This window comes from Corvus cornix, chromosome 18, assembly GCF_000738735.6.
Source record: "Corvus cornix cornix isolate S_Up_H32 chromosome 18, ASM73873v5, whole genome shotgun sequence".
In the NCBI taxonomy this organism is placed as follows: domain Eukaryota; kingdom Metazoa; phylum Chordata; class Aves; order Passeriformes; family Corvidae; genus Corvus; species Corvus cornix.
In genome coordinates, this window is record NC_046347.1 from 3460407 (window position 1) to 3471133 (window position 10727).

The following is a 10727-nucleotide window of genomic DNA, read 5'->3' on the forward strand; positions in this document are numbered from 1 at the left end:
CTGGTGCCGGTGAGCCCAGCAGAGCTGTAGTTTTCTGTTGCTGCTGGTGCCGGTGAGCCCAGCAGAGCTGTAGTTTTGTGTTTGCTGCTGGTGCCGGTGAGCCCAGCAGAGTTGTAGTTTTGTGTAGATTAATTAATAAAGATGGAAAACCACATCCGAGCCCATGGTATCCTTCAGATGTGTAGTGCCCTGAGTGTACTGAGCAGACTGTGTCCTTCTCAGTCTGTCCCGCAGGCAGTGGGATGCTTCCTCCTCACATCCCTGCCATCCCAAAATGCCCCACTTGGCCCTAAAATTGCAGGCACAGGGCCCCAGATTTTGTGCAGAGGGCCTCAGATTGCATCTCTGATACCCCAAAATGTCCCCGTGGGCCTTGAATTGTATCTGCAGGGCCCCACCGTGTCATCGACAGACTCCAAATTCCATTGCCTCTATTCCAAAATGGCCCGCGGAGAGCTGGAGTACAGCTGTGGGGCCCCAAAGGATCCCTGGCAGCCCCGCTAGGTATGGAATCATGAGGGAATTCAGCCCTGAGGGGACCTCAGAGGATCCCAGAGCTCCCTGGGAAGTGCCAGGGGCTTGGAGCTGGAAATGAGTGAAGCGCTCTGTTTTAAATGGGCCATCTCCCGATTTCCACCAAAACAAGCCTCATGCACACGCGCCGGGGAAAGCCTCCAGCTCCTCACCACACATCGCGAGCAATGAGGAGGTGATGCCATCCCCAGGCGCTGGGAAAAACAGCAGAGGGTTTGTACAGCGAGAAGGGATGGGCAGCCGGGGCACCTGCGGGAGGAAGCAGAGCGTGTGCGGGCTGCCGGCTTTGGGCGTCTTTTCACCAGTGCTGCTGTTCCCGAAAACCTCCGCAATGGTCGGGATCAAGACTCCCTCTAACACTGTCTTTTGAGTGTTAGAGAGTAAGGCATTGCTTAATTTTTGGCCCACAGGGGTGGCTGACAAATTCTGGCCTCCATGCTGACACCAATACAGAACTTTTCCACTTACTCACACATTTTTAGCCAACAAAGAAATTAATGCTCATTGATCTTAAGTCACATCATTCACTTAATTTATCAGTATTCTATCCTCTACTGGTTTTCTCACTCTTCATGCTACTTTGCTCCACATTCTTTTGTCCTTTTATCACCTTTTTCTTGGATGGGGAACCTCCAGCTTTCCAGACCTTCATCTCCTCTGTATCTTCTTGCTGATTGTTTTCCCTTGCTGTGCCTCAGCTGTCCTGTAAGTGGTAGAGTGAATCTTGCCAACGAACTTGTGGTGCTTTGTCGCTCAATATTAAATCTGACTTTTGCTCATACCCTCAGCAGTGATTTTTTAAGTGATCTCAAACCCTCTCGTTTGTAACACCCGGGTGAGGGACAGCACCGTGGGGCAGCTGCTCGGGGGTGTCAGGGGAGCCCTCAGCTCCCGGCTGGTGAGCTCGGGGGTCCCTGGCAGGTCCCTGCTCTGTCCCCGGTGTCCCTCTCTTGCAGAGCAGGATGGCCATCAAGTGGCTGGTGCTGGGACTGGCACAGGAGTTTTTTATGCCAGACTGCTCCAGGAGAGCCTGCAAAATCCCAGTCCTGTTCTGCAAGGAGTGGCGGGAGTGGCAGGCCAGCAAAGGGCTGCTTCTATCCCAATCGCTGGGCCAAACTCAAATCAGTAGCTGAGGGTTCATCTGCTTTTTCTCTCCTGGGCTTGCCCAGGAAAGCTGCTGCTGCAGGTGTAAAGCAAAGGGAGGACAATCCCTGTCCTGAGCAGCTATTGCCTGCTCTGGAAATTGGTTTTGTTCGAGTTGAGCTGCTAAGGACTTCCAGCAGCTCAAAGAATTGATTCATATCTGTATATATATACATATCATTTTAAAGAATAGATTGCCTTGATTTTACTCCTTTCAGTGCCCTGTGCCGTGTCTTTCTGTTGGGATCTGTGCCTTGGTGCTGTGTTTGGGGCCAGCCCCAGCGAGCAGAGATGCCTCCCAGGCCCAGGGACAACCAGGAGGAGGCTGGAGGATCCCGAGGGGGTGGGATCCCCCTCAGGAAGGGGGGCTGACTGCTGTGGGCACTGCTAACGCTGAGGAGGCTGAGGTCATGCTGCATTTGCCTTTGGGTCACAGCAGTGGCCTGATCAGTGAACTTTGTCATTCTCCTCTGTTTGCCTGCAGAAGGGTTTTTCATTTTAATGACATTTTTGATAAAGTTGAGCCTCGTCCACCATCCTCTGCAACAAGAACTGAACAACTTACATAAAGCTCTCATGCTGGACAGGTTTATTTTCCTGAATATTTTCACTAGAACAATTCAAGATGGGTTTTTTTAAGTGTTACTATTTTTTCTGGCCAACCCCAAGCAGAAGAGCAAGGAAGCTTCAGGAAAAGCTTAGGGCCCTTCCTAAGGCAATCATGCCTCCAACAGCAGCCCATAAGCACGTGTGTCAGTGGCTTTGGAGCAGATGCTGGGCTACTATGTGGAGCAGGCTGGCTGGCCCGGGGAAGGATCCTGCTTTGTGTGCACCATCTACACGTGGTAGTAACATCACCTGCAAACCTTGTGTCCGCCTTTGAGCCGAGGATCTCCTCCAGAAGAAGACTCTTCTAATGCCCCAGGTTGAGAGGATGGAAGGTACAAAGCTCCTGGGCAAGTTGCTGAATGGAGTTTGGATTGCGTGGACACAGGGAAGCTGCAGCTCAGGCTCCTTGGAGAGCGCTGTGACCCTCTGGACTGTGTGAGACATCTCAGTGAGGGCAGCAGCAGGGGGGAAATGCTACAAACCAGCACTGGAGGAAGGAAATCCACTTGAGCTACAATTTGGGGAACACAGCTGCTCTCTGTTCCCTCCTGGCTGAGGAGTGAGAGCCCAAGCTGAGGCTGTGTCTGCTCTGCGCTCGGTGTCAGATGCCGAGCACTGAAGTGGCACAGAAGCATTGCAGGGGCAGGGGTGAGGCTGGGAGGTGGGAGATGAGCTCAGGGCAGGGCCTTCAGGTAGGTTTGGAGCAGATACGTGCCACTGAAGAGATGCTTGCTATTAGTCCAATTAATACCTCCAATTAGCATGTACACCTGTTTTTCTCATTTACCGGAAATGCAGCACAGCATCCAAGCTGCAGAAATGAAAGGATGAGGTGGTGCTGGGCAGTGCATGATTCGAGGCAGAGAAAGCCTTAATGGACAACTTCTGTGTAGTTTCTATTGCACTGACACTTCTAATTTGCTGAGTATTTAGCCTGTATCCTGATGAGGCTGACAGCTGGGCTGGGAGCCTCACAGAGCCAGACCTGAAATCGGTCAGAGTTTACCCGTGAGAATATTGCAGTGGGAATTCTGCAGCTTCAGTGAAACCCACAGAGAAGGCCAAGAATATAATCACTGAGAAAGGATATTTTGGACACAAGGAGAGGATGTTCTTGTTATGGGATGTTAAGTGTGTACAAGCAAGAACTTGCAGATAATATGTAACAACTCTACCTTTGCTTGTCTAGCTGATTGTTTTACTGCTTGAATGGTTATTGTTTGTTAGACAGCCTTGTCATTGTTTGCTAAGCAGCCAATCTTAATAGGCCACAGCCATTGTGAAGAGGTATAAGAAGAGCAGCAGAGAAAATAAAAAATCTCTCTATCTCTCTCAACTTTGGATTACAACAAGTGTGTGCTGTTATGTCCACCTCGACAAAAGCCACAGTCTCCCTGTGGAAATGTGTAGGTTCCCCAGGGACCAGCATCTCTGGCCCTGTTAGGATTGGTTCCACATTTGAGGTTCAGAGGGTATTGTGCCTTTGTACTGCTTTTGGTTTGATTCAGGTAAGTTGGAGTGATTTCAGGGTTGCAAAATACAGAAACAAAAAGACTGACCAAAGTAATTTCTGATTTGCACAGTTCTGTGTATAATGTGCTCCTGTGCCAGGACTGGGATTGCTACTTTGACACACAGACCAGGTAGGAGCTTTCTCCCAGACACTGCATGCAAACACCATTTCACCCAAATCCTTTCCACATTTTGGAAAAAGGATAAAAGGAATTGATCCCTCGCAAGCATTATTGTGGAAAAGGAGTAAAAAACCATCTTGTGTCCCAGGTGTTTTCATCTATAAAGGCTCTTACAGTTCACCTAGCCCTGCTTCAAAACCTTCCTTCAGCTGAAACTGCGGGGAAAATTTCAGTGCCTGGATTTGTGTAAATCCATAAAAAGCATAAGCAGAATGAGAGTGATCTTCTGCCCTTCTGGAGTGAGGTAGAAAGAGGTCATGGAGAGCTGAAAAAGAGGAAAGGACAGCTCTACCTGGGAACAAGCTCTTGAGCAGCTGATTTGGATCTGAGGTGGAAGTGGCTGCTGTGTGTGTTTCTCAGTACAGCGTGTAGCTTAAATATTTAACACTGACAGTGTAAATCCATTATTCAGATGTTGGAGAACCAGCCTGGCACAACCCTCTGAGTTTTCCAGCAAGATGATCTGAGTTTCTCTGACAGCAATTCTGGTGCTGCTGGAATAAATGGTTCATGGCTTGGGAGATGCTGCCTGACTTTGGGAAGGAGCTGGGTGTGGTTGGGCTGCTGGAGCAGCCCTGATGTCTTGGGGTGAGGAAAAAAAAGGAGTGGGAGGGTTTGAAAGTGAGTTTCTAGTGATGGCTGAAGTCCAAAGCCACAGCTCTGCCTGAATTGGGGTCTGGGATATGAGCATGTTATGATTCTCAGGCTCTGGGCTGTCTCGTCAGAAGCTCTGGTGCCTCAGAGGTGGTGCTAACTCATTTCTCAGCTTTGGAAGTGTTGCTGCTTCTGTTTACATTAAAGAAACTTCTGTTGTAACAAAATGATAAGAAGGGCACTTTCTCCCTGGGAAGGAAAACACAAGCTTTACCTTTCCTTTCTCTAAAACAATCGAAGCACACAATCTCTCTGGGAATTGTACAGACACCCTAGGCTCTTGATGAAAGCCGATGTTTTTTATTATTTATATGATCTTACTCTGCAGGAAACAGACATTTGCCTATTTAATTTTGTTCTAGAAAAAAAGAAATCTATGAGAAAATAGAAACGGTGGAATGTGGGTCCTGTTTTTCTCTGCTAGATGGACTTACCTGCCCTGCTTTTCCTTTTCCTGCTGTCACCTCATGCTATCAACCCCCAGGGCAAAACTGACAGGGGGCTCACACTTGCTGAGTATCTCATTCCTCTGGGCTGGCTGGGGGTGAGGGTACCCAAACACTGCAGAAGCCACAGGCATTCTGCTGCTCCTGAAGGAGTGTCTGCTCCACACTGGTTAGCTTCTGGTCCTAATTTGGTCTCAGAAAAAGCATTGTTTCCTGCCAGGATGAGGAACACAAACCCACAGGCTGCGATGTTTGGTCTCTGAAGGCATTGTAAGGCTGCAGATGGTTCTAACTGACACAGATTTTGCAATATGTGGGTTTATTCTCTTGCCAGCCCCTGGGGGTGTGCATGTCCTGTCCCTCTGCCCGAGGTTGTGTGACCAGTAAATGTGTGAGATGGCAGAGTACCAGGCATGCATTTGGCAGGCAGGGGGTGCCCAGCAGCTCTGCCATGGCTCCCTCTGCCACCCCAGGGCAGCTCATGCCCTGTCTGTGCCAGCTGTGACCCAGGGCCCAGCCATGCCAGGGGACACATGCCAGGGGACACAGAGCTGTGCACTGGGTGTGCCCCAGTTTATTGTTTTCTATGAGAAAAGAGACCATATTTTAATCTTTAAAACAACCCCAAACCAAATCCCACACTAATGGAGCCTGAGACTTTGCCCTTCAGGCTTCTCCAGGCTTGCAGGAAAGCAGCTGTTAGAGAGAAACACTAAAAAAAATAACCTGCAAATGGGAACACAGAGTTCTCAAAGGATCTCCTGTGTACCTGCTGCTAGGGGTGTTTGACCCTAAATTGACTCTAAATTAGACAGAGATGGATCTGATGGGTGGACTGTAAGATGGATAAGAAAGTAGTTGGATGGTCACTTCCACAGGGCCATGGTCAATGGCTCAGAGTCCTGATGGACATCAGTGACCCGTGGTGTCCCTCAGGGGTCTGTGTTGGGACCAGAGCTATTTAACACCTTCATTAAAGACAGATGAGGGGATTGAGTGCACCCTTACTAGGTTTGCAGGTGACACCAAGCTGAGGGTGCAGGGACACCCCTGAGGACGGGGCCATGCAGAGGGACCTGGACAAGCTCCAGAAGAGGCCCATGGGAATCTCATGAGGTTTAACAAGACAAGTGCTGGTGCTGCACCTGGGTCAGGGCAACCCCTGGGATCCATCCAGGCTGGGGATGAGCAGATGGAGCAGCCCCTGGAGAAGGACTTGGGGGTGCTGTGGGTGGACCTGCCCTGGCCCTGAGCCCCCTGTGTACTGGGTTGAGCCCCCAGTATGGGCAGCAGGAAAGGGATTGGGATTGTGCCCCTGTGCTCAGGTGAGACCCCACCTGCAGAGCCACCCCAGCCCTGGGGCCCAGCATAGGAGGGATGTGGAGCTGCTGGAGATAGTCCAGAGGATGCACCAGGATGATCAGAGAGTTGGAGCTCTGCTGTGAGGAAAGACTGGGAGAGTTGGGAATGTTCAGCCTGGAGAAGGGAAATTGCAACCTTCCAGCATCTGAAGGGAGTCTACAGGAAAGGTGGAGAGAGACTCTTTACAAGGGCCTGGAGTACAGGACAAGGGGGAATGGCTTCACTGACAGAGAGCAGGGTCAGATATTAAGAAAAAATTCTTCCCTATGAGGGTGGTGAGGCTCTGGCACAGGCCGTCCAGGGAAGCTGTGGCTGCCTCATGCTGGAAGTGTCCAAGGCTGGGTTGGGATAGTGGGATAGTGGAAGGTGTGCCTGCCCATGGCAGGGGGTGGGACTGGATTGGCTTTAATGTCCCTTCCAACCCAAACCCTTCAGTAATTCTGTGATTCCATGAACCATGTTGTTCTAGGAGTAGTTGCTCCAGCGCCCTTTTTTCCCCACCTGTCTACCAAACATCTCAATGGAAGTTAGCAGGTCCTCTTACCATGTAATGATTTTGCTCATAATAAACTAGACTTGTAGTCTAGACTTTTCTCCAGCATCTCATGTTGACATGAGAGCTAATGGCTGAGGTTTTATGGCATGGGTTTTCACATTTTCATCCTGGACAGAAGGTCAGAGTTCAATTCTATTTTTCTCCAGGAGTGTGATATATTTAGAAAACTCTACTCACAGGAAATAGACCCATTACTTCAACTACTGTCTCTGGTGGTGACTGACCACTGACCTGAGTCCATTTGTGTCACCTCTGCCAAAAGTTTATGAAGATACGTGGTGACACTTTCAACTTTGCAACGTAAGAAGCAAAGGAAGTAACGGCTCTGTAAGCGTGGAAACGTCACAGCTGCAAAAGCTTCAGGAGGATGTTTTCCAGTGGCAATGACAACCTGTGATGCGACCTTTACTGATGCCTGAGTGCAAACTGCATGTCCTTCACCTCCAGCAGTGGGACCTGCAGCTTTGTCCCCCTGCCACCACCTCCCTGGGCACAGGCTGTCGTGCCTGGGCTTCGAAGCTGTTTTTAAAACACAAAGATATGGCAAGACCAGTTTTAATCCCAAGGGTCCTGAATTATCCTGGCACACTGGGTGGCAGTGCCAGGTCCTTCAGGGTGGTGGAGCCTGTGCCTCACTGATCCATGTTGTTCACAGAGGTCTTCTGGCTCAGCTGGAGCACAGAGGGAATTGGAAACCTAAAATACCAAATGAGACTGGAAACTGCCATGAGCTGCACAGCAGGACTGTGTGCAGCTCCCAGCAGCATCCTGCTGAGCACAGGGAGAAGGGTCCCAGTCATTGATCCATTTTCCCAAAGGGAAGCTGGTGAAAGATGTGACACAATCCTGAGATCCTCTGCAGCCCGCCAGTGGGGCAGTTAAAGATCCACAGTATGTTTCAAAGCAGAAATCATGTCTCTTGTCTGCCTGATGAGCTGGTATCCTGGGTCGAAGTGTATTCTATTACCATCCTCATGAGCCATTGAAACCAGGTGAGGCAGTGTTTCCTCGCCTCCTCCCTCCGGACTATCTGCTGTTAATGGCCCATCAAAGCCATGCCACATGACTCATAGATAACTCCCTCTGGACTATCTTCTGTTAATGAGCCCAGCAACGCCTGGCCTCATGACTCATTACCCCACTGTGAGATGCTCCACCCAGAAGGAGGAACCAAGTATCCCATTGTGGATATAATCTGAGATTCCCAACACCAGAGACAACCTTTCCACTGGATTCCCAGAGGACAGGAGCCACACAGCCACCACTGGACCTTCCGAGGAAGAGGAGACCCTTCTACAGGATCATCACTTCAACAGAACCACATAGGACTGCAGCCACCATCTTATGGGACTGCTACCACCACCCTGACTAACAGGGTGTCAGGTTGTATCCTGACTGTCAGTTTAAACCAGTGTTTTCTGCCTTTTTATTCTTTTTTTCCTTAATTTCCCTATTAAATTGTTATTCTGACTTGGTGCCTCCCACTGGTTTGTTTTCAAACTAGTACAGCTGGGATCTGTTAGAACTCTTTCCAGGGCTTTGTGGAGCAGCCCCATCTCCACTACCCTCCCTCTGTGGTTGGTTCTAAGTCACAGCCTCAAGCTCAGCCTCCCACTGTGGGACAGTGACACATGGGCTCATACGAGGCCAGGACCCTGCTGGGTATTGAGCTCCTGAAGTTTTCCTGCTCTCCTGTAATTCCTTGCTGGAAGTTTGGGGCAGAGATGCCCAGATTGTGGGTTGCTTTTAGAAGGCAACCTTTCAGACTTAAAAAGCTTTGGTGCATGTGCTGTTAGGGTTGTTAATGAGCTTTTCTCTCAGAGCAGGAGCTTGTGCTTGGTCATAAACATAATTTTAAAATAATAAGCAAAGTATTTGAAGCAGAAGTTTTTGAAGGATGTATAGGTTCTGCACCAGGATGGTAATTACAGGTTATTTTTGACTATCTGAGAGTAAACATCCACTGTAGAGGTTTTGTCCGCTCAGGAGTCAGCACAATAGAAGGAAATGGAAGTTTAAGAAGTGTGAGTTAAATGGCTGGAGATTGAGGAGACAAAGTAAATACCCTAAACATGTATGAAAGAAATCTGCTTGGACAGCAGTGGCTTCTCCTTCAGCTGTCCTGGGAACTTTGTGCTGCACAATAAACTTCTTTCTTTCATTCCCCTTCTTATCTATGGGCTCAGACTCTGAGAGACCACCGAGAGCAGATCCAGCCCGGGAACTTTCACCCCAGTTGCTCTTCCTGGAGCTCCAGCAGGGGAGGGGTCAAAGATCTGGGCTTTCTATGGGAAATCAGCCTAATTTCCTGAAATAATAGAACCAAAGGAAGGCGTCCCTTTGAAGATTTAGGGAATTGAAAGCGCAGTTTTAGACATCTTACCATATAACATCAAAAATGTTTTCTCGCCGCTTTATGATGTTAACACGTTTGATTTTTCTCTGCTTTTACTATTTTAACTTCAATGGCATCAACAAGCTGGGTTGATGCTGAGGTTATGTCATCTATCTATTGTGTCATCCATTCCCTGGAGTGAACTCAGGGCCAGGATGAGCCAGCCAGGAGCCCCTTGGCACCCAGCACCCAGCACCCAGCTCCGGTGAAACACAGCCCTGGGTTTCCTATTTCATTGCTAGAACCACAATCAGCTTCCTCAGCAGGGACCAGAGCTCTCCCAGGTGAAGCTACATGTCTAAAAACAGGCATTGAACATTTTGTAGTTGATGGAGTTTTTTTGGCTGCTCGATTTTTTTTTTTTCCCCTCCCCCAGCCCAACAATAAAAATGGAAATCTTCCAACAAAAGTAAACAATGATATTTCTTTGTTGCAATGGCCAGTTTGAGCTGTTGCAAAACAGTTCTGTGGCCATCTACATCTGCACGTAAATTGCTCAAGAGCCAGGCTGGTGGCTGAGACCGAGTGCTTTTCATCCCGGGAGCTTTAACTCTTTGCAACTGTGCTCCAGTTTGGAGTGCTCACCTCTGGACTGGTTCTCAGCAGTTGTAAATGGGTGATTTCCTGATCACCTGAGGGCAGTGCTTGCTGCCACTGTGCTTCCATCCAGGTCTTCACCAGCTTGGTTCCTTCTGCAAGGGGCAGTAGGTCACAGACTGGTGAGAAAAAGTGGCATTGTTCCTGGGTGGAGTAGGGGAGTATCTACCATAGAGAAGGATGAGAATGTCTTGTTATGAAAAGATTTCCTAGATCTTTCCTTCCTTGGAGCATCTGTGTAAAAGCAGAGCTTGTTTGGGTAATGTCTGCAGCAAGTCAGAGTTGTGCCAATGGAAGGGATGGTGTAAAGAAACCCTGAGGAGAACTGAGCATGGTCTGATACAAAAACTCACAACCTTTCTGGGAATTAATCTAAAGGAAATGTGGGGTGTGAGTTCCTGATGTAGCTCCTGCTTGAATGTCTCTTACTGATGTTTTGCTGCAGTTTTGTTTTAAGTTTCAATGACTTGGATCTGAGCCAGCTTTGTGTTGGAATAAATGTACTCTGCATGTAATTTGGATGTTTCACAAGTATTTTTAATTATGTGTGCATTTTTGTGTGTTTATGGATGGAAAAATCCAAATATAGTGTCTCTTGGCTAATCCCATTCTGTTCCATCCATAATCCTCTAAAAACCCAGAGCTGTTTGGATTCAGGGCCTGCTATCTCACTTGTTTCATCCATTTTCCCTCGTGCTCTTCTGAGCAGAAAAAGGAACCAAGTTAAAAACTCCAAG